Source organism: Lissotriton helveticus (assembly GCF_964261635.1).
Source record: "Lissotriton helveticus chromosome 1_1 unlocalized genomic scaffold, aLisHel1.1 SUPER_1_unloc_16, whole genome shotgun sequence".
NCBI classification, from domain to species: domain Eukaryota; kingdom Metazoa; phylum Chordata; class Amphibia; order Caudata; family Salamandridae; genus Lissotriton; species Lissotriton helveticus.
In genome coordinates this window covers 2,665,018-2,689,172 of record NW_027611655.1, presented here as the reverse complement: position 1 = coordinate 2,689,172, position 24,155 = coordinate 2,665,018, and the positions used below count along the sequence as shown (strand labels likewise).

Genomic DNA, 24,155 nt, shown 5'->3' with positions numbered 1-24,155 from the left:
TTTCAGGCGGGATAGTGGTCTGTAATGGTACAGAATGATCTAACACCTTACACAAACACACAAGTACAACAACATTTGAAAGTCTTAGTTTAATAAATGCAACTTTATTCTACATAGATTTCCTTCCTTATGCATTTAGATACCTTTCATGTACTTAAGTATCTTTATGTTTATTACTTTGCACTACCCTAGATGTCACCATATATCTCTTGCAATATATTCCCTACCTCCACCGACTCATCTCAAACCTCACTCTACTACTCTCTCCAATGCACTGCCCTATTTTTAACCCCATACCTCTATCAGTATATTCTCTACCTACACTCTTTCATTCATCCTAAACCCCATACTCTTCTATCCTCTACCCCTCCTTCCATCATCTCATACCTCTTTTAGTATTCAGATCGCCCAAATAAGCCTTTCTAAACCTTTCACTCTGACTCTTCCACCTCCATCCCAAACCCCTTCCTACTGCTGTTACCCCCCCAAAAAAAACACATTCCAGACCCTTCCTTCTTTCTTCTATTGCTCCACTATTCCTTTTCAATACAAATAACAGACTAAGATCTCCACCACTCAGATTAATTTCATATTTCCCTATATCAGTCCCTACTAATTCTGTTTGGGTTCCAGAGTAGTGTGCTACCCACCAAAAAACACCTCATATGGGGTAGTAAGTGCGAAGAACAGCAAATGTAACATGATATTATCAAAATGTAAATGCTTTATTATTTCTCATGCACCTTCTGAATTCCAGCATGATTATTATGCCTGTCCATTAAAGCACCATGCTTTAATGTCTGTACTGCCAATAAATTAATGTTTATTGATACTGTAGTTTGTAACAACACTGCAAATGTACACATTGCAAAATCTCAAATTCCTTCTTTGTCTTTGGGGGGTGGACAGAATCCCCTTTTTTGTGTGAATTATATCTGTGAACAGTCTAGGTTTTTCAGAGAGTAGCATATTGTTCTGGGCTCTTTAGACCCAGTTTCATGGGCATTCCATTAGAAAAAAGGGTGTAATTTTAACCGTCTACATAATATCGTTGTGAGACAATATAATGTATTTGAGTGACACTTTATTGCAAGATGAACAAATCCCTTGTCTGTTATATAAATGGTTCACATTACCCTCTGTTCTCCAATTTACTTCTCATAAAACTGATTGTTGTCCAGTTTTGAATGCAGAATTTGCCACTTCTTTTTCTTAGCTTGGCCTGAGGATTATCCGATCCTGATTGTCTGCCATTTTAGCCCCGCCCCCATTAACAATGTTAACCACGCACCTTTTATGCCATGTCAGCCCCCCCGAACTTAAGACCTAGTTGCGCCCCTGCCATAACCACTGTAGCTCGGATGCATTTAACTAGGTTTATAGCGTCACTCATACCAGAGTTGGGTGTTAGAGCACTTTACATCACACACATACACTCATTCAAAATGTGTAAATCAGTGTATAGGAATGTTACTTAAGACAGAGAACTACAAGCATCCACACTGATAGACAGTATAGTTTAGGAGGACTTGGTCTGGAGAAGCAACAAACTCATAATTCAACATCTTACTCCGTGGTTGGGGGTTCTCTTTAATAATAACTGTTTATTTTTTTATCAAAATTACCCCTTTCTGCAACATTATAATAATGAAAGACTGAGGGGGGGATCATAGCGCCCTAATCTGTACCTTCCAGTTTATTTCCAGCTCTTTTATGACAGTTATTAGTTCCCTGTTGTGAGAAGTTGGCCTGATAGGTGATGTTTCCAATTCTGGAACCACCGATTATCAGACCAAACAATCCCTTATGGTGTCTGGTTGTAAGTCAACCTTATTAGACAAGCTATCCTAGGGGTAGCATGGACTAAGCAGCCTAAAGGCTTAACTTAAGAGGTCGTGTTAAGCGAGCTGTTTTACCACATACAATCCTGTAATATCAAATGAAAGGACACCACACAAGTATATATTATAAAAATATATGGGTTTATTACTAAAAACAATCCCCAGTATTCTTTATGAATAAAGGGGCACAAGCGTTAAATCAAAAGCACTGTTTAAACATACAAAGTTGCACGATTATGGATGAGGGCGGGGGCCACTCAAACCATATACTAAACAAGTGGTATAAGAGATACCAATCGAACAGTGGTTAGGCCTAGGGCCTAGGGAATCGCTGGGAGCAGTCAGGACAAGCAATGCTGAAGTCGGGAATGGCCCACGGGATTCGGGTGCAGTGCGGAAAGCGCACGCGTGCACCAATGTTAACCAATGGTGCGTAAAAGTTGTAAAGTTAAAGTTTAAGGACACTTCCGCTGAACCTAGAGGAACAAAACTTAAGACACAGACCCTAGAGATGTGTACCAGTGTGGGAACACCGGCGGAGCAAAGTTACCTCACCCACAGGAAGCGGTGCACATGGTCGAAGTTGAGTCGGGTTTCGTCACGCAGGCTCTTGGTGCTTTAAGCTGAAAGGGCTGCAGGCGGGGTGAAAGAGAAGTGTCCGGTGGAGTCCAAGGGTGGACTCAAGTCGAAAAGTACCTGAAAGCAGAGGGGACAGAGTCTGGGTCACTGAGCAGTGACCAGGGTGGAACCAGGACGGAACCAGGCAATGTCGGGCGCAATCAGGTGGTCGTCGAGGAGCTTCTCTCCGCTGTCACGTGGGCTCTGGGGCATCTGCGACGTCCAGGAGCAGGTCACGATCTGTCCCACGCAGGCTCTCGCCGTCGGCGCTGTCGGCTTCAGGATTGGAGCAAACAACACTTGGCAAAAGCAATCCACGCGGAACCGGGAGATTGCTTCTCACTCGAACCAGGAAGGTCAGAGTGGGGGCTCCTTTTCAGGGGAGCTGGTGCGGATCTGGAGCAACCAGATTCACAAGTCGTATTCGTAGTTTCGTCGGCACAGGGACCACTAGCCGGCTGGCAAGTGACCGGGCCAACGCGTTGAGCCAAATGGAGCAGAAGGGCCCCACGCAGCACTCGTCGAGTGTGGAGGGCTGAACTTCGTTGCAAGAGTGGCTCAGGGTTGGGGCTTCTCAAACCCTGGTGTACAGCTTCGAGGGTCACTCGTGGGCTGCACGGTCAGCGTCTCGTGGTCAATTCAAGATGGCGTGCCCCACGCTTCCGGTCGCCTCCACGGGTCTCAGCTCTGCAGGGACTGTGGATCGGGCTGTAGGAAGGCAGGCAAGCTTGATCTCGTCGATCTCAGTCGCTCGAGTTCCGGCGGGAACTGCGACAAAGTAGACGTCGAGGGCTGGATGGTGCCTGTTTACACAGGGTGGTCACTCCTTGACCACAAGGGAGATTCTTTGGGCTTCCACGTTGAGTAGAAGGTCCAAGGGTCCAGAGTTTTGTTTCTTATGTTTCGTCAGGAAATCTAAAGTGCATTGGCACTGCTCCCACTCTTATTCGAATCTGGGGGGCGTGATTACCTGCTAGGTCCCCTCCTATGGGTGGGACCCAGGAAGGGGGTGGATACACCCCTTTCCTTTGATCCAGGCTGCCCTGGCACGAGGGCTGGAGTGCCCCAGAACCGGTTTGGCCGGAATATGCAAGGGGCAGCCTTGTGCGCCCCAAGCAGTGTCTGGTTTCTTTTAGACCTCCCTGCTACAATCCACTATCTCCTGTCTGGAGGGTGGTAAAACCCTCCTGCGACAGGAAACCCTTTGTCCAGGCCCCATTTGGCGGACTTTTGGTCAGCTGCAGGGGTCCAGACCCGTGTCTGTGGCAGAGGCATCCATTTTGTGGATCTAAGGCCCTTTTTGAAATTAACCGCATTTAAGTAAAGTAACATGTCTTACCCCTCTAGAGGGGTGGAATGCTATCCCCGTCGCCAGAACTGGCGAGGGGATAGTATTCCAAATCGTATGACACCTTACACGACATGTTTTGATAAAGCCAAACCAAAGATGCTATATAACCGCGAGGATTATAAGGCACTTAAGAGTATATGGTATGGCGTTACCCTGAAACAGCTTAGGGAGTTGTTCCCGACAGCTGCAGACAGGCTCAGCTCATGCTAGAGCTCCATCTCACATTAAACCACGCACTCTGCCTCCAGGATTGATGAGGCCTTCCATAGGAGTGGCTCACAGGTTTATATGTGTCCAGATATAGGTTTAGACATAGGTATACTATATCTAAGTAAGGGGTGCTTACACCACCTTACCCCAGCTGAGTGATCAGCCAGTTGTGTCAATTTAAGAACCAGCCAGGGGTGGCAAAAGATATGCTGCAGCCCCTGGTAGGCCTTGGTGGCCCCTATGCCCTGGGCACCTATAGTGCATTATACAGGGGCTGACAAGGAGTCCATTTCCAATTGGGTTATGTGCCTATAGCACATGTATCCTTAATTTAGTGAGAGAACAGCAGGCTGGGGGTCTGATCAGCAGGCCCACAGCCTCAGTAGTCGAAAACCAGTGAAGCAAAAAGCAAAAATTTGGGGTGACCATAGGATAGCAGACCCTACTCTCCTACACCTGTTCTAAACTGGGATTTTAACTTTTACACTTCAAGTAAAAAATGACCTCTCTAACTAAAGCGCTGACCTTTTTTCCATATATGCACTCCCTGATCCGCATGGATTGCGTATTTTGCAGTAGGAATATTAGCCTGCTGTGCTACTTTGTAATCAGTCAAAACTTCCACTGGAGAAAATGATCGTACTTCAAGAAGAACATTAATCAGAGTTATCGTGCCATTTTTGTTGTTGTATGAACATTTCAGGAGGAAATGAAAGCGACAGCAGGTGCTTCTTAAACTTAAATACTTACAAACATGGTGAACACTACTCGTAGTTATCATTAAGATATTTGCTCAGAATAGACTGTAATCGTGCTCCATTGACCAAGTGCTGCCATCCACAGTTACCGTCTTAGAGCTCGAGCCTTGTAAACACTAGAGTAAAAGTCTCATACATTAATGGATATTTAGATATGGCTCTGAAGGCACCCCGAGGGTATCTTCCAGAGGCCAAGAGACCAGAAAAGAGGAACGGAGTGCCCTGAGGAAAAAGCCGAGACTAGACAATTCAAAGCTTTATCGGACACACGAGCTGTTCGCTTGAAGCTGGTACTGTCAGATATGTGCGTTTCTAAACAAAAGTGTTCGCTCCGATGATACCAGGCAGGTTTAGTAAAGTAGCAATGATTACTCCAACACTATCCAGGACATTTGGTAAAAAATTCTTATCACTAAATAAGACACTGCTGGCAGGCAGAGGCTCTAAATGATGGGAGCCTCAACATTTGTAACTTTCAATTAACGTTCTTCATGGAATTTATGTTATGCGTCCAGGAATTGCCTTCCGCATATACTTACTTAATTATGCAGTGATGGCCGAGAGAGTACAGCTGCATTTTCCATGTCGGCCTCGCTTATCTAATGCCTGACTGCCCGAGCTCGCTTGGGCCGGCTCAGTGTCAGCTGAGAGCTATAGACAGGGGTGCCGGGCCGGTTTGCTCGGGCGGCATCAAGACCACGGTGCCCCCTGTGGTGTCGTCCATGGGGGTCGGACTCATGCTTAATTGCAGAACCACAGCAGTCCTCATTTCACAGCGAGCGGGCTCAGTGGAGAATTAACTGCTGCCCGCCCGGTGTTTACCAATGATTGGCGGAAGTAGCTGTGACGTCAGGAAAGTGCGGAATGCGCGCGGCTGTGCGGTGATTATTTCAACAATCGAATGCATGATGTGGGCTTACCCAGGCCACCCTCTAAGTGTGCGGAGCTGCACGTGCTGCGCGGCCGGTGTAATAGTGGAGGAAGAAGGTGTTAAGACAGATGCTGATAACATAACATATAACAAATAGAAATTGATCAGCGTGTGGGGGCCATCGGTATATGTATTACACTGAAAGCTGGACTACCTGATCAGGATTTTCGTTTTTTGTCCTCATCTTGCCAACTCTCTTGCTAGGGTTGATCTTACCCCAGAAAATGTTCTGGAGGGGACGGAGTACATCTCTGCAGAAGAATACTGCTGGTTCCACTTCCAACTCCTTTACGAAAAGGGGACCACAACACAGGAGAGGCCAGGACCCACATCATGTTTGGCTTAATCATTGGACCCACTGATCTTTTCTCTCCAATTTACCAACATTGTCCAGATCTTATCCTGACTCCTTGGGTCACAGGCCATATCAGACTGGCTCGTATAGATGAGAATTTTGAGGCACTCGGAAAAAGATGGGGGACTTTCAGACTTCCAAAGCCTACATATCTCCAGCCTCGCCACCAAAACCACATAGAAAATAAACTTGGGAACAGCAGAATGTATTCGTACATCTTCCTCTTGGTTGAGTCCAAAGAAAACAAGACGAGCTCTTACCTTAATCTGTTTACCTATTACTTCCCCAAGAAAATCACACACCGAGGTCCAGTAAGAAGCGATCTTCGGACACAACATAAACATGCAGATCATCTGCTGACGGAAGCATACACCTTGGGAAGTTGTAGATATTACCTGTGACCTTTGATAGCTTCGCTGGGGACCAATACACTCTATGGGTGGAAAACAGATGATTACATTTAAGCGAGGCGGGTTTTACCAGAGTCCAGCGACATTTGCTTCAAATGTCCATCCCCAAGCTCCTTTGCACATAAATTTGAGATTTCAATCTTGATGTTTTCATCCGCCTCCATCAAGGTCCAATACCAGAATGAGACTTCCTTTTCCCATCGGTCGACTCTCATGACCTGATCCAATTTACCAACATTGTCCAGATCTTATCCTGACTCCTTGGGTCACAGGCCATATCAGACTGGCTCGTATAGATGAGAATTTTGAGGCACTCGGAAAAAGATGGGGGACTTTCAGACTTCCAAAGCCTACATATCTCCAGCCTCGCCACCAAAACCACATAGAAAATAAACTTGGGAACAGCAGAATGTATTCGTACATCTTCCTCTTGGTTGAGTCCAAAGAAAACAAGACGAGCTCTTACCTTAATCTGTTTACCTATTACTTCCCCAAGAAAATCACACACCGAGGTCCAGTAAGAAGCGATCTTCGGACACAACATAAACATGCAGATCATCTGCTGACGGAAGCATACACCTTGGGAAGTTGTAGATATTACCTGTGACCTTTGATAGCTTCGCTGGGGACCAATACACTCTATGGGTGGAAAACAGATGATTACATTTAAGCGAGGCGGGTTTTACCAGAGTCCAGCGACATTTGCTTCAAATGTCCATCCCCAAGCTCCTTTGCACATAAATTTGAGATTTCAATCTTGATGTTTTCATCCGCCTCCATCAAGGTCCAATACCAGAATGAGACTTCCTTTTCCCATCGGTCGACTCTCATGACCTGATCGAACTTAGAGTGGTAGAGTGAGGGCAGTAGAGTGAGGGCAGTATAGTGGTAGAGTGAGGGCGGTAGAGGGGTAGAGTGAGGGCGGTAGAGTGGTAGAGTGAGGGCAGTAGAGTGGTAAAGTGAGGGCGGTAGAGTGAGGGTGGTAGGGTGGTAGAGAGGGCGGTAGAGTGAGGGCGGTAGAGTGGTAGAGTGAGGGCGGTAGAGTGGTAGAGTGAGGGCAGTAGAGTGGTAGAGTAAGGGCGGTAGCGTGAGGGCGGTAGAGTGGTAGAGGTAGGGCGGTAGAGTGAGGGCGGTAGAGTGGTAGAGGGAGGGCGGTAGAGTGAGGGCGGTAGAGTGGTTGAGTCAAGGCGGTAGAGTGAGTGTGGTAGAGTGGTAGAGTGAGGGCGGTAGAGTGGTAGAGTGAGGGCGGTAGAGTGAGATCGGTAAAGTGGTAGATTGAGGGCGGTAGAGTAGTAGAGTGAGGGCAGTAGAGTGGTATAGAGGGCGGTAGAGTGAGGGCGGTAGAGTAAGGGTAGTAGAGTGGTAGAGTGAGGGCTGTAGAGTGAGGGCGGTAGAGTGGTAGGGGGAGGGCGGTAGAGTGAGGGCAGTAGAGTGGTAGAGAGGGCGGTAGAGTGAGTGTGGTAGAGTGAGGGCGGTAGAGTGGTAGAGTGAGGGCAGTAGAGTGGTAGAGTGAGGGCGGTAGAGTGAGGGTGTGAGGGCGGTAGAGTGAGGGTGTGAGGGCGGTAGAGTGAGGGCGGTAGAGTGGTACAGTGAGGATGATAGAGTGGTAGAGTGAGGGAGGTAGAGTGGTAGAGTGAGGGCGGTAGAGTGAGGGCGGTAGAGTGGTAGAGACTGACTGACTGACTGACTGACTGAAGTATTTTTAAAGCGCTCGAATGCCGTGGCGTCTTGGCGCTGCAGTGACGGAAGGGAGCAGTGAGAGCAGATCTTTTAAGGTGATGAAAAGAGCCAAGTCTTCAGCGCCTTTCTGAAGCAGAGCAAGGATTTTTGTGAGCTCAGCGCAGGGGGCAGAGAGTTCCATAGTCTGGAGGCTTGGTGCGAAAAGGACCTGCCGCCCCATCGCATTCTTTCTATTCTTGGCTGACATATCAGATCAAGACTGGCTGACCTTAACGTACGTGAAGGCAAATACCGGGGGAGGAGTGTGGACATGTCTTGTGGTCCCGCGCCATACAAGGATTTATGGACTAAACAGAGGGCTTTGAACCGTATTCTTGATCTGATTGGAAGCCAATGAAGTTCCTTGATGGCTTTGGACGTTGGATGACGGTAGGGTAGATGTAACAGGACCCTAGCTGCGGCATTCTGGATTGCCTGCAGTTTGTTTAGTTGTTTTTCTCCTGTGCCCAGATAGAGTGAGTTGCAATAGTCCACTCGGGACATTACTAATGCACTCAGTACCGTTTTTTTTAGTGTAGGAGGGATGCAGGGTAAAACTTTCCTAAGAACCTTGAGGGTGTAGAAGTAGGTGGAGGTAACCTGGTTAATCTGAGATTTACAGGAGAGATCTTTATCTACCAGGAAGCCAAGATTTCTTACCTTGTCTGCAGGACTAGGGCAGATGCCTGCCTCCGAAGGCCACCAAAGGTCGCTCCAAATGGATGATTTCTGACCGAATTCGATTATTTCGGTTTTGTCCGTGTTCAATTTTAAGAAGTTACAGCTCATCCAGTTTTTTACACCGAGAAGGCATTTCTTAAAACACTCTGCCGTAGCCTCAATGGATTGGGATACTGACACTATTATTTGAGTGTCATCTGCTTAAGACACTAATTGCAGACCATGAGATTGAATTAGGGCAGCTAAGGGGGTCACATATAGATTAAACAGGGTGGGTGACAGCGCCGAACCCTGAGGGACCCCACCTGGGAGGGAGAACTCATCTGATTGTAAGCCTTCCCAGTGTACTTGTTGGATTCGAGAATCCAGGAAGGATGTTAGAAGAGTTAGGGCAGTACCAGTAAAGCCTAGAGTTTTCAGTCTGTTTAATAGAATCGAGTGGTTCACGGTGTCGAACGCCGCTGTGAGATCTAGTAGAATCAAGGCCGTTCTACCACCCTCGTCCATTTTCCTTCGAATGTTTTCGGTTGCCATGATAAGGGCAGACTCTGTTGAATAGAGGGGGCGAAAGCCATGCTGAGAGGAGTCTAGGAGCTTGTTGTGGTCAACATATCGCATCATTTCTTGATTTATGGTTTTTTCCAAAATCTTAGCTGGCAAGGGTAAGCAGGATATTGGTCGGTAATGTTTGAGTACCGTAGGGTCTAAAGAATCCTTCTTAAGGATTGGTCGAATGCAGGCTTTTTTTCAGCTGCTGGGGAAACCCCCTGATGTGATAATATTATGTATCAGAGGGGTCAGGACGGCTGCCACCGTCTGTGGGATCATGTGTAATATGCGTGGCGGACATGGATCTAATGGGGACCCTGACTTCATCTGTAGAATAAGGTCTGTGACCTGTATCTCCTCTAATAAGGGAAAGCAGGAGTAGCTGGGCCCGGTTAGGGAAGTAGTATCGTTGTTATCGTTGGGCGTAGTTGATGCAGAGGAGCTAAGGTCATTGTAGACTGTCTGGACTTTTTGCTGGAAAAAGGTTGCAATGTTGGTAACGAGGTTCTGGTCAGGGCTGAAAATACTGTCGCGGGGGGTCTTGGTCAACTGGGCGACAGTTTTGAATAGTTCTTTTGTAGTGCTAGTGGCTGCCTTGATTTTATTAGTAAAATATGTTGATTTGGCCTGAACTATTGCTGTCTTATATTCCTGCAGGGCTGTGTTATATGCTATTTTGTTTGGAGCACTGTAATCCGAACGCCACAACCGCTCAAGTCGTCGACATTTCATTTTTACGTGCTTTACCTCTGCGGAGTACCACAGCGCAGTTGCTGATCTCCTAATTACTTTTTTTATTTCAGTAGGCGCCAGTTGGTCAACCGCCTGGCTGATCCAATTTTGAAATTTGATAGCTCCCATGTTTACATTGCCAGTTTCGAGAGCAGGCAGGTTATTAGCAAGTGTATCGGCCAGAAGGACAGGTTCAAGTTTGTTCCAGGGACGTGTTTTTTCGGGAAGTGTGATGGCCCTACGGGGATTTGGCAGGTTGTTCTGAGGCAGGTTGAAGAAGATGGCGCTATGATCCGACCAGGGGACTGCTTGGATCAAGGTAGCCTTAATATGGCTATTGTTTGTGAAAATGCCATCTAGGGCGTGGCCCGCCGTATGGGTAGGGCCAGAGATTAGCTGAGTCATTCCAAGGCTCAGAAGATTGTCCGTTAGGGTGGCCGAGTCAGGGTCATTGTTTGCTTCTAAATGAAAATTAAAGTCGCCCAGGATAGTGTAGGTAGTAGAATCTGACGTAGATTCAAGAAAAGTATGTAGTGCCCTGATGAATGGTGCTCTTAGACCGGGGGGGGCGGTACACAAGCAGGCCTGTTAATATTAGGCAATTATTGTTTTTAATTTTAAAGCTCATGGCTTCTGCACTTAGATCCAGTTCTGGTAATGAGAGTACTTTGAGGTGAGATTTGTATATAATCCCAATACCCACTCCCACTGCACCTGATCGATTTACAGACTCTACAAGGTACCCTTCTGGAACTGCATCATTCCAGTCTGGTCCTGAGGCTTCGGATGCCCAAGTTTCTGTTAAAAACATTAGATCAACGTCATGGTCTGTGATAAGGGCTGAAATTTCATATTTATGTTTGACCATAGATCTAGCGTTTAATAGAATGCATTTTATGGGCCTTTTCTCGCTCCCCGAGCGGCTGGAATTACTATTATGATTATTATTGTTAGCTAGCAGATAAGTATTGGTAGCGGGGCAGTCAGTTCTTGCTGGAGGTAAGATACATGGTTTGTGGGGTTGGTGGGGGTGATTTTTGAGCAGCAGCTGGCCACAGAAGGCACAGCTAGATCTTGAGGAGAGCGCTGTTGGGTAAGTTTTTTGTATTGGATTACAAAGATGTTGGTTCAGCTCTAACAGCTGAGTGCTTGAATATTGGAATTTAGGGGTTTTAGGAATATGCACATAATTTCCGGCGCCGGGCGCAGAGCTGGCGCGGAGGGGCGCAGACGGGCTTGCCTTTGGAGTGAGGGCAGTAGCGTGAGGGCGATAGAGTTGTAGAGGGAGGGCGGTAGAGTGAGGGCGAGATGGTGGTAGAGTGAGGGCGGTAGCGTGGTAGAGTGGTGAGGGTATGTGTGTGTGTGTGAGGGTGTGTGAGGGTGAGGGGGTGTGTGAGGGTGAGGGTGTGTGTGAGGGTGATGGGGTGTGTGAGGGTGAGGGTGAGGGTGTGTGTGAGGGTGAGTGGGTGTTGTGGTGTGAGGGGGTGTGAGGGTGTGGGTGAACGGGCACTATCAGCGGAGCAGAAGGCAAGAAAAACGAGTGCAATCAGGGGAGCAGAAGGCAAGAGAACAGGCACAATCAGGGGAGCAGAAGGCAAGAAAAACGAGTGCAATCAGGGGAGCCTAAGGCAAGAGAACAGGCACAATCAGGGTAGCAGAAGGCAAGAAAACGAGTGCAATCAGGGGAGCGGAAGGCAAGAGAACGGGCAAAATCAGGGTAGCAGAAGGCAAGAAAAAGGAGTGCAATCAGAGGAGCAGAAGGCAAGAGAACGGGCACAATCAGGGGAGCAGAAGGCAAGAAAAACTAGTGCAATCAGGGGAGCAGAAGGCAAGAGAACGAGTACAATCAGGGGAGCAGAAGGCAAGAGAACGGGCACAATCAGGGGAGCAGAATGTAAGCATACGAGTGCAATCAGGGGAGCAGAAGGCAAGAGAACGAGTACAATCAGGGGAGCAGAAGGCAAGAGAACGGGCACAATCAGGGGAGCAGAATGTAAGCATACGAGTGCAATCTGGGGAGCAGAAGGCAAGAGAACGGGCACAATCAGGGGAGCAGAAGGCAAGAAAAACTAGTGCAATCAGGGGAGCAGAAAGCAAGAAGAAGGAGTGCAATCAGGGGAGCAGAGGCAAGAAGAACGAGTGCAATCAGGGGAGCAGAAGGCAAGAAAACGGGCACAATCAGGGGAGCAGAAGGCAAGAAAAACTAGTGCAATCAGGAGAGCTGAAGGCAGGAGAACGAGTACAATCTGGGGAGCAGAAGGCACGAGAACGGGCACAATCAGGGGAGCAGAAGGCAAGAAAAAGGAGTGCAATCAGGGGAGCAGAAGGCAAGAAGAACGAGTGCAATCAGCGGAGCAGAGGCAACAAGAACGAATGCAATCAGGGGAGCAGAAGGCAAGAGAACGGGCACAATCAGGGGAGCAGAAGGCAAGAAAAACGAGTGCAATCAGGGGAGCAGGAGGCAAGAGAACGAGTAAAATTAGGGAAGCAGAAGGCAAGAGAACGGGCACAATCAGGGGGGCAGAGGCAAGAAAAACAAGTACAATCAGGGGAGCAGAAGGCAAGAAAAAGAAACTGTCTCACACCACTGCGGTTTTGTGTTTTAAACACAACTAGTACATAGATTGCACGACCAGAGTTTTCCTAATGCAGACTGCATAAATGAAACCAGCAGCACCGTTCGCTTTTGTAAAACAAGCTCTTAGCATTGCTGTGGGGGGGCGGGGCGGGAGCGCATTGCTTTGAAGTCTGATGGCGCGGGAGCAGCTTGGGAGGCAGCATTCCATTGCGGTGCGGGGCTTGAGGAAAATTGAATTTTGCCCTGTTATGTGTCCCTACGTGTTCCCCAACTTATAATATATATGCATGATCGCTATGCATTTTCCCTCTATGGCCGAGAATAAAGACGCATTTCCAGTTGCGTCCAACGTTAATATGTCAGTTATCCAGTCCTCCGTGAAAGCAACGTGAGTTAGGCTTTCAGGCCTATGTTGCCAACGTTTTTACATAGTGCACGTAAAATCATCGAGATGCACCCGTTCTAAGGCCCCACAGGGCCCGGACACCAGATTCAGGTCTCATGTCTCCTGAACCGCTCCGAGAGATGCAGCCCCGCCCGCATCCCTGACCCTTCACTTACTTCCTGCCAAGCAACGCGGTGCCCGGCTCGGCCTGGCCTGCCTGCCAAGAATATGTTATGCCTACAGTTATCTGTTCAGCTCCCCGGCTTCACATTCCTAGCTAACGAACAGCATAAACATATCCATCTACAGTCTAGTCTCTCTGTCTCCATGCAAGTAATTTACTGAATTAGTATCCATAGAAGATCCATAGCTCGCGCAATACATGAAGAAATATATGCATGCACTTGCCTTTAGTGACAAGTAGCCTTTGCCCTGATGACTTTTAGAATCAAGCAACATGTACTCTAAACACAAGATATCAGATACGCTATAGGTACAGGTCGTTCTGACATCCCAGACTTTAGTCTCCTCTACTAGTGCTAGGAGTCAGCGCCCCCCCAGCTCTCCCCAGTTACACGTCATGACTCGTTTTGCGCGCACCAGTAGGTTAAAGGTTCCAGCTGCCCATGAAGCCCCCTCCATGTGTCCACCCACTTATGACACTTCCGTGACGTCTACATCACACACCTCCGTGCACGCCCTGTGCACGCCTTCTTTTCACGCCCATATGTTCTTATCTTTCGTTTGTCACTTGTTACGCCTACTGTATTCAATGCAACTGTACTGTTTTACTATATATACTGTATGATGTTAATGAGAGAGGCCCCCTTTTTTCTTGAGAATGTCCCTACCTGAACCTTAGTAGGTGATGGAACCCGATATCCATTGGCTCGAGCCACTTAATTAAAGCCCGTATGACTCAGATACCACGGACTCTGCCTCTTATTTATTGAGCTATCCTTTTCAGTTAATGCATAGAAAAATAGTACCGGTAATTTATTTATTTACCACATAATGGCGCCCGAATAGGGACTAGCCCCTTCCCCACGCGCCGGCGATGTAACGCAGGCCCCCTGACCCTTCTACAGCCGTGACGGACCCCTTCAGCGCACCTGCAGGTTTTCCTGCTTAAACTCCCTCAGGCCCACGGAGGAGATGGAGACTGCGGTCCGGCATCCAGACGAGGCGGTGAGGAATGCGGCGAGTCCCGACCAGAGCCCAAGCCGAGAGAGCGAGGTCCGAGGTATCCTGAGGCCCACCTGTTTCCGAAGCCCGAAGCGCATGCGTAGTGCGTAGCAGTAACCAGACGTCGTAGCAGTCCGGTCCAGTCCAGTCCGAGGCCTTCAGTTTTGCTTCCCGGTGAGTACCGTTGCTGGGGACGCATCTAGACGGGTTCATTAATTTGTGCCCGGTCCAGACCGGTTTGGGTACACAGATCCGGTCCGACGTGTTCACCTAGGTGGATACGGTATGACGTGTCTCTTTATGAGACCGGTATGTTCTGTACTGTTTTAGCAGTGCATCCAGTAATTCTGTTTTTTTTTAGTATAGTCTCTCGAGATTTCCAGTATTATGTTTTCGATGTATTATGTTTTCGATGTACTAGGTAGTATCTGTTCGAACTGTTTTTAATGTGTTTTGATGTCGTGGTATGAATGATTTGTTTTGCTATTCATTACTGTGTTTATTGTGTTCAAGTCCAAGTACGTTCAAATATGCCTCTGTTTTCAAAGTTACGTCAGATAAGAACCAGAAAAGGGATACTCGAAGAATCAGTTCCTGTCCCACCTAGGGACAGTCCCGGACATTTCATGTATCATAAACATGGCTTAGATGCCATACTGTACTTAGACTTATGGGTAGACTATACCAAACATCTAGAAGAGAAATATAGATGGCCTGTTTCAGGAACCTGGGATGCCGAGTGCATCATGAGAGTAGAGGAAGCATTATGGAAAAAGAAAGCCAGACAGTCCCAGAAAGATGCCATAGAATTGTGGCGTAAAGAATCGCATAAAAGAACGGAAAAAGAATTCAGGAAAGCAGAACTAAGTAGGGAATCATCAGAAAAAGCCCAAGAACGGGAACTACTAGAAGAAGGTGAACGAGTTAAAGCAGAACAGTTAGACAGACAAAGAAATGCCCTTATTAAAGGCATGTATCCCCTTCTCGCCGAGGGCCTGCCTAAGGCGACCCCGGAAGCACCCTGTAATTTACCGCCACCATTGGTCCCGACTAAGCTACGTCATAAACCGACCGCAGCTGAAATTTTCCTTTCTTCCTATTTAGACGACACTGTCCCAGAATATGCTAATCCGAATCCTACCCCGTCTGTCCAACCTCACAACCCTGTTAATAACGCAATTACTGTTCCACCAGCCACTGGTCCCGGAAATCCTTTTAATCAGCCAGTAACTCAGGACCAACCCACATTACGTATACCTACTGTACCAGTCACATTACCAGCAACGTCACACACAGTATTAGTTGCCGATTCTAGTTCAGGAGGAGCAGGGGGAGGTATCCCTATCACCCCGCCTCAAGTAAAACGAATGATGCTGAGAGACGCAGCATTACAACGTACGCCAAAAATGGCTACATACGCAGCCCTCAAACAATACCTTACTGATTGTAGATATGACCCAGTGCCAGGCGAAGATCACATGATATTATATTCCGTACGTCTACGTCGAGTTGCAAGTTATTTGGCTATCATGCCAGAAATGAGGGAACATTTAGACAGAATATATCATTTCATCAGAACAGGACAAGGACCAGAAAGTATTCACGAGGCTATGGCACACAGGAAAATCGAGACTCAAAATATGATCCTGCAGTTTTTGATAAACTGTTTAATAAGAGAACAAAACCAGCCAGGTAAAAACAAGGACGAGATGAAGGTCCTGATAAAATGGAGTGACAACATAGCAGACGGAAAACACAGTAAACAAGGTAGTATAGAATCCATGTATAGAAAGATCCGTAAGGAAATTCTAGGCATACACGAAAGGGAGAAAGCAACCAGAGCAACCGAGAAAGAGAATGATATTTCAGACGAAGATGTAGACATAGAGAACCCAGACAGAATAGCGTATGTAGGTAGGACGAGACCTTTTGACAGACACACGCCTAGAATGTAAGAAAACTTTTCTTCCTCCCGTACCAGAACAGTGTTCTCTTGAGCATTTATTCCAAGCTACCGACAGAGTTCTGAAACTACGAATAGGTTACAGTGAGCTTAGTACCATGCATGAACAGGAACTAGCCCGATCAGCAGTTCAATGGACTAGTAATTCTAGCACATTCTCAGACGAAGTAGTGGCCCAAACATTTCTGAAACTATTCCCAGACGAACAGCGACTGGTGGGTATGTACATGATCCAGCACCTCATTACACTGTACGAAAGTCAGCATTCTGATCCAGGTCCCCTATATAATGTATTGGACGAGTTACTCCTAAACAGATGGAAAGGCCTAGGTACCGATTTGATTAATGTCATTCTAGAACAACGCCACAAATACAGAACGTTCCTGACTCCACATTTTGTTCCTGTTCCACCCCCAGTAAGGAAGACATTTTACATAGACAGACAGAATCCCTTGCGAGAAGTCCACCCTGTTAAGGGAACAGGAGGTACGCTCGAACGAGTATTTGTTTACACCCCTTTAACGAAAATAGAACTACTGGAAATGAAAAAGTTAGTGCCCTGTCACGATAAAGATCCAGCAGGGTTCCATCGTGAATTAAAAGACATGCTCCGCATGGGAGAATACACGTATCCCAATATCATTAAAATGTTAAAGGTCCTGTTGCCTGCGGGCATATACGAAAAACTTAAAGAAAAAGAATGGGAGGTGGGAGAGAAAAAGATTGACTGGGCAGAATTAGAAGACGAAGATAAAACACGAGTTCCTGGTACCGGTCTTGGGGAAAAAGCCAAAGCATTGCCCGAGTTGTTAATACAAGACTTGCCAAGATTATTAACCACGAAAAAGGAAGACTGGGATGCCATCTCAGCCTGTAAGCAGAAACAAGACGAAGACACTAGTGATTTTTATTCTAGATTTGAGAAATGTTTCATTATTAACAGCGGCTTGAAAACAAGTAGTGAGTCGTATCCACATCTTTTTGTTACCAAATTAGTAGAGAATTCTTTACCACAAGTTAAAAATCGAGTACTGAAAGTCGAGAGTACATGGCAAGCTAATACCCCGTCCCAAATGTTACAAATGTTACAGTACCACCAGAATCGAATCAGAGAAGAGCAAGAACACGAAAGGAGACGTATGAAAGACACGAAAATGAAAGTACTGGTGGCACAGTCTGTTCCAGTTGATAGTCAGAAGAGGGGTACGACTCAGACCAGTCATTCTGCAGCTCCCGTTAAAGGGACATGCAATTACTGTAAACAGCCAGGTCCCTATATAAACGAATGTGCAGTTCTGAAACACAACATAGCCACTGGTAAGACGAAAGAAAAACCGCGTCCTCCTAGACAGGAACATGTTCCGCAAAATACGCAACCACCGCAGAACGCACAACAGACAGTAACAGTACCGCAGCCTATAGCTGCCACACAACACGTTACACAGCAAATGTACCAGTACGCACAGTCAGATTATCCAGAATATCAGCAGTATTCATGAAATAGCCTAGAGAGGGAGGTTGGCTTGCCTCTCATCGAGGTTCCTGTAGATCAAGAAGGTCCCTATGTACACAGCCAGGTATTAGGGAAAGACAGAAAGTTTCTGATTGATACAGGGGCAAGTAGGACTACCATCAGTCATGACGAGGTTCCAGGGGCTCCTCTCTCAGGCTCAAGAAATGTTTCCCTGGGATTTTCACGGAAAGCCTATTGTTAATGAAATATCGAAACCAGTTTCCCTAGAAGTTGGTCCATTGTCCCGAACTACAGACTTGTTACTTACGAAATCATGTCCAGAAAACTTACTTGGTATTAAAACATTGAAAGAACTAGGTGCCGTGATTTGTTGTTCTCCGGAAGGAGTGAGATTATTTTTACGTGATTTTAAAGGACATTATGTGTTAAGAGATTTTGATCCAAGATTACTGAATGTACCACAGCATTTATGGGCGCAAGGTCCAACTGATGTAGGTTGTATGCACATTACACCATACCGTGTCACTCTGAAGCAAGGAGTTGTACTACCACGAATCCGACAATACAAGCTGCCACCTGAGGCTGTAGCAGCCTTATCAAAAATCATTGACGAGCTCATTGCTCAAGGAGTGGTTGTAGAAACTGACTCCAATGTATGTAATTCTCCTATCATTCCGATTCTTAAACGTACTGACCCAAATGCACCTCCAGTTTATCGACTAGTGATTGACCTTCGAGAACTTAATAAATGTATCATACCCCAGTACCCAGTGGTTCCAGACATCTCTTCCTTATTGACTGCCATTGATTCAGAAGCCGCGTTCTTTACTGTCATCGATCTCAACAGTAGCACCTCAAGGGTTCACAGAAAGTCCTAGTATTTACAGTCAAGCACTGAAACGACAACTAGATAGTATTCACATGCCAACTGACACTGCCCTGCTCCAGTATGTTGATGATCTATTAATTACAGCCCGTACAGAACGTGACTGCGAACGTGCGTCACTGACAGTCTTGTATTTTCTGGCTGAAATGGGGCACAAGGTGTCCCCTTCGAAACTGCAATTCTGTGTCCAGCAAGTGGTATACCTTGGACACTTGCTGTCCAAGAGGGGTAGACAGTTGACACCTGACCGTATCCAGTTAATTGCACATCTTCCACAGCCCAAGACACAGAAGGAGGTACGAGCTTTTATCGGCCTCACTTCTTACTGCAGGCAATGGATCCCTCAGTACGCATATCTAGCTAAGCCACTGATACAATTGACAACACAGGAGGCAGCGACATCGACTGTCCTCCCTTGGACCCAGGAACATACACTTGTTTTCAATGAATTAAAGAAAGCTTTATGCCAAGCGCCTGTTTTAGCGACACCAAACTACAGCAAACCTTTTACACTTTTTGTCACTGAACGCGATGGTACAGCATTATCTGTTCTCACACAAGATCAAGCAGGACAACACAAGCCTTGTGCTTATTTTTCTAGTACATTGGATCCAGTAGCCCAGGCTTTGCCTGCGTGCCTCAAATCAGTTGCCGCCACAGCTTTAGCTATCAGACAAAGTGATTCCATAGTATTAGGACACTCCCTGACAGTACAGGTTCCACACTCCGTGGAAGTTCTTTTAAACCGAACACAGACTCAGCACTTGACAATAGCACGATTGACAGGATATGAACTGACACTGTTTCAGCCACACATAGAGATCAGACGTTGCAACATATTAAACCCTGTTACATTGTTACCCTCGATTACCTCAAACCCTACAACACATGACTGTGCGGAAGTTATTAACACCATGACGAAGCCAAGACAAGACTTGACGGACATTGCATTACCTGACCCAGACCTGACACTTTATGTGGACGGTTCATGTATGAGAACAAGTACAGGAGAGTTAGTAGCAGCATATGCAGTGACTACTGAAACTGAAGTTATAGAAACACATTGTGTTGACACTTTGTCTGCTCAAGCAGCAGAGCTCATCGCTCTGACCCAAGCCTGCATACGAGCCAAGAACCTGAAAGTAAACATATATACAGATTCACGTTATGCATTCGGAGTCGTTCACGACTTTGGAGTCCTCTGGCAAGAAAGAGGTTTTATGACCTCTCATGGAGCCAAGATTCAGCATGGCCCCCTCATTCAAGCTCTGTTAGAAGCAATACATTTACCTACAGCTATAGCGATTATGAAGTGCAAAGCACATACCCAGGGTAACGACCTGGCAGATCAAACAGCCAAGCTTACAGCTCAGACTCCAGACATTCCAGCTGACACGACAAAGACAGATGTTTCAGTCCAGACGACTTGCATGACAGTTAAGGATCCTACACAAGATGTACTAGACATACAGACACATGCTACCCCAGACGAAATCAAGAAATGGTCTGAACAAGGAGGGGTCCTGACAGATCAGGGATGGTTGACGAAGGGAAAAGCCACATGGTTTCTCCCCGACTCTATGGTTCAAGTCATTATTAATACAGCACACAGTCCAGCACACTTAGGAGAAAAAGCCATGTTAGACAGCATCCAGAACCTCTGGTTTAACAAGCATTTACGAGCAGCAGCGAAGCAGAAAGTGCGTACCTGCATGATCTGTTGTCAGTTTAATCCAGGTAAAGGTGTTCCCGTGGAGCAAGGTGGATTTCATCCTCCTGACCATCCTTTTGAAGTCCTCCAGATGGATTATATTCAGATGGATCGATGTTGAGGATTCAAGTATGTCCTCGTAGTTGTATGCGCTCTGTCCAGATGGACAGAAGCATATCCAGTCTCAGATTATACTGCCGTGACCACTGCCAAGCAGTTGGTACGTGAGTTTTTCCCTCGATACGGTTTACCCCGTGTCGTGTATTCAGATAATGGACAGCCATTCTCGTCCGAACTCATGAAACAGGTATCACTTCTGTTAGGGTACCAGTGGAAATTCCACTGCGTACGACACCCCGAGGCAGCTGGCCTCGTCGAGCGACACAATCAAACTCTGAAAATACGAATAGCTAAGGTCTGTGCAGAAAAAGGTGTAGATTGGATGTTAGCCCTGCCGGTTGCCCTCTTCTATATGCGAATGGTCGCTCACTCCAGATCTGGTTTGTCACCCTATGAAGTAGTTTTCGGTCGTCCCCCAAACATGTGGGGTACACCTATGCCTCGTAAAATCACCGATGTTGACAGTAACATGCTGACAGATTACCTAGCTTCCTTGATGTCTGCACTACTCTCTTGTCGTTCACAGGTCGCGGCTGCCTTTCCAGACAACACCCAGGTGAAACCGCACGAGGTCGTTCCAGGAGATCTTGTTCTGGTTAGAAATTTTGATCGCTCAAGTCCTCTGGAGCCCCGCTGGAAGGAGCCAAATCTCGTTCTGATGACCACAAGGACCGCCGTAAAGCTAGAAGGAAGAAAAGGCTGGCTCCATTCCAGTCATATCAAGCGCTTCCATGGACCGTGTCCAAAGACTTTTTTCAAGGACTGCCCCGATACTGACTCTAAACTACCCCTGTTAGAGAAAACTCCGCAGCAGGAGTATAAAGTCAAATTGAGGTCTAGTAAGTCAGACAGCGTTTAGTTGTTTAAGTCCCCCTCGGGTGAAGCGGTTAGACAGGTTTCTGACATGTATGAGATAGACCCACATAGTGAGAGAGATAGACGAAACCTCAAGAAAATGAAATATTGTAAAAGTCTCCGAAGCAGATGCATCGTTACATTATTGTTTATGTTTTTTCTGAGTCTTACGATCACATGTATAAGTTGTATATTACACGTATTTTTTCCTCCTCTCGATTCACATTCACACTTTTCCTCTAATGATACTGTAGAGCACACATTTAGTGAACTACCCCCTCACGAGTTATCCTATCGACTTGCAATGCGCAACAATACTTTTATTCGTATGTTACACTATTCACACCAGACCAGCAATGCCACTAATTGCTGGGTATGTGGTCGACTCCCCCCCTTTTCAGACAGTGAAGGGAGTTCTGCCACTCTTTCCCTATCCGTTTTCACACAATGGTTCGTGTGGAGCATGGTTTACATTGGCGTCATCTTTAGACGATAAGTCCCTTCTGAATATGGTTATGAATGAATCCTGTTTCCCAGACAAGGAAGGTCTTTCCCATAGGACAGGGATAGATCTAGAAAATGAAGTATATGATCTAGGTAATTTTTCCTCTAACCTCATGGTTTTGAATGTTCAGTCGGAGACCAATTCAGACTTGCCTTCTATAACAGTTCTACCAGTGAAAGGTGAATTATGTGTTAGAAAGAATGGTTCAGTACATCTAGGACACAGTGATTGTACTACTGTGGTCGAATACAGTGACCAAGGGAAGTCTACTTTCAAAGCTTCACGTCATTCCTATTTTATATGTGGTCAGACCGCTTATGTTCGTTTGCCCCTAGATTGGGATGGAACATGTTACATTGCATTCCTACTGCCACCAGTTTTCCTAGCCCCATCCGATTATCACCGAAATACCCATCTAGTACACGTCAGACATAGAAGGGAGATCGAGTCCCCAATTGTCGATCAGACTGAAACTGCATTAGAACAGTATACGGATTTCAATAAAGGTTTCTTTTTCTTCATAGGTCCTGTCCAGAATAGTAAATTAATACGCAGGTTAACCAGAACCCTTGAAGCAGTAGTGAATGAGACTACTTCCGCCCTAGGTAACTTAACAGAAGAGCAGTCTGCTATGAGATTTGTTGTTCTTCAGAACCGCCTTGTCCTTGACGTCATCCTGGCCGATAGGGGCGGAGCTTGTAGAGTCATCGGATCTAGTTGTTGCGTTTTCATTCCTAATAACGCACCGTCTGTGTATTCAGCAATAACTAGACTTCATAAAATAGCTCATCAGCTACACCAGAATCCAGGCACCTGGACTTGGTCCGGCTGGCTCTGGAGTGTAATATCTGCATGGGGATGGAAAGTACTGTCATTCCTAGGAGTGATAGTAATGATCATATTCAGTTGTTGTCTCTGTTTACAATGTGGCCCAGCGATTTGCGGCTTGTGCGCTACATCTTGTATTCCACGTCCACGATCCCATTCCCAAATGAAAAAAGACGAGCAAATGATGCTGTATGAACAGATAGATGGTCTTATGAATATTGATGTTTCCTGAAGGGAACGTAGGGAACAAGGAGGGAATGAGGAAAATTGAATTTTGCCCTGTTATGTGTCCCTACGTGTTCCCCAACTTATAATATATATGCATGATCGCTATGCATTTTCCCTCTATGGCCGAGAATAAAGACGCATTTCCAGTTGCGTCCAACGTTAATATGTCAGTTATCCAGTCCTCCGTGAAAGCAACGTGAGTTAGGCTTTCAGGCCTATGTTGCCAACGTTTTTACATAGTGCACGTAAAATCATCGAGATGCACCCGTTCTAAGGCCCCACAGGGCCCGGACACCAGATTCAGGCCTCATGTCTCCTGAACCGCTCCGAGAGATGCAGCCCCGCCCGCATCCCTGACCCTTCACTTACTTCCTGCCAAGCAACGCGGTGCCCGGCTCGGCCTGGCCTGCCTGCCAAGAATATGTTATGCCTACAGTTATCTGTTCAGCTCCCCGGCTTCACATTCCTAGCTAACAAACAGCATAAACATATCCATCTACAGTCTAGTCTCTCTGTCTCCATGCAAGTAATTTACTGAATTAGTATCCATAGAAGATCCATAGCTCACGCAATACATGAAGAAATATATGCATGCACTTGCCTTTAGTGACAAGTAGCCTTTGCCCTGATGACTTTTAGAATCAAGCAACATGTACTCTAAACACAAGATATCAGATACGCTATAGGTACAAGTCGTTCTGACATCCCAGACTTTAGTCTCCTCTACTAGTGCTAGGAGTCAGCGCCCCCCCAGCTCTCCCCAGTTACACGTCATGACTCGTTTTGCGCGCACCAGTAGGTTAAAGGTTCCAGCTGCCCATGAAGCCCCCTCCATGTGTCCACCCACTTATGACACTTCCGTGATGTCTACATCACACACCTCCGTGCACGCCCTGTGCACGCCTTCTTTTCATGCCCATATGTTCTTATCTTTCGTTTGTCACTTGTTACGCCTACTGTATTCAATGCAACTGTACTGTTTTACTATATATACTGTATGATGTTAATGAGAGAGGCCCCCTTTTTTCTTGAGAATGTCCCTTCCTGAACCTTAGTAGGTGATGGAACCCGATATCCATTGGCTCGAGCCACTTAATTAAAGCCCGTATGACTCAGATACCACGGACTCTGCCTCTTATTTATTGAGCTATCCTTTTCATTTAATGCATAGAAAAATAGTACTGGTAATTTATTTATTTACCACAGGCTGATGGGTTTGACGTGCACGCGCGTCTCACACGACTGGTTCACATGAACTGGACGTAATCCGCGCTTGGTCAAG

At 46.5% G+C, this 24,155-nt stretch overlaps 1 protein-coding gene across 1 annotated transcript in view; it reads left to right on the top strand.

Annotated features, from left to right (window-relative positions):
* LOC144805605 (uncharacterized) overlaps positions 1–24,155 on the top strand; it is a 74,758-nt gene that overhangs the window by 18,483 nt on the left and 32,120 nt on the right. The gene's annotated exons all lie outside the window — the stretch shown is intronic.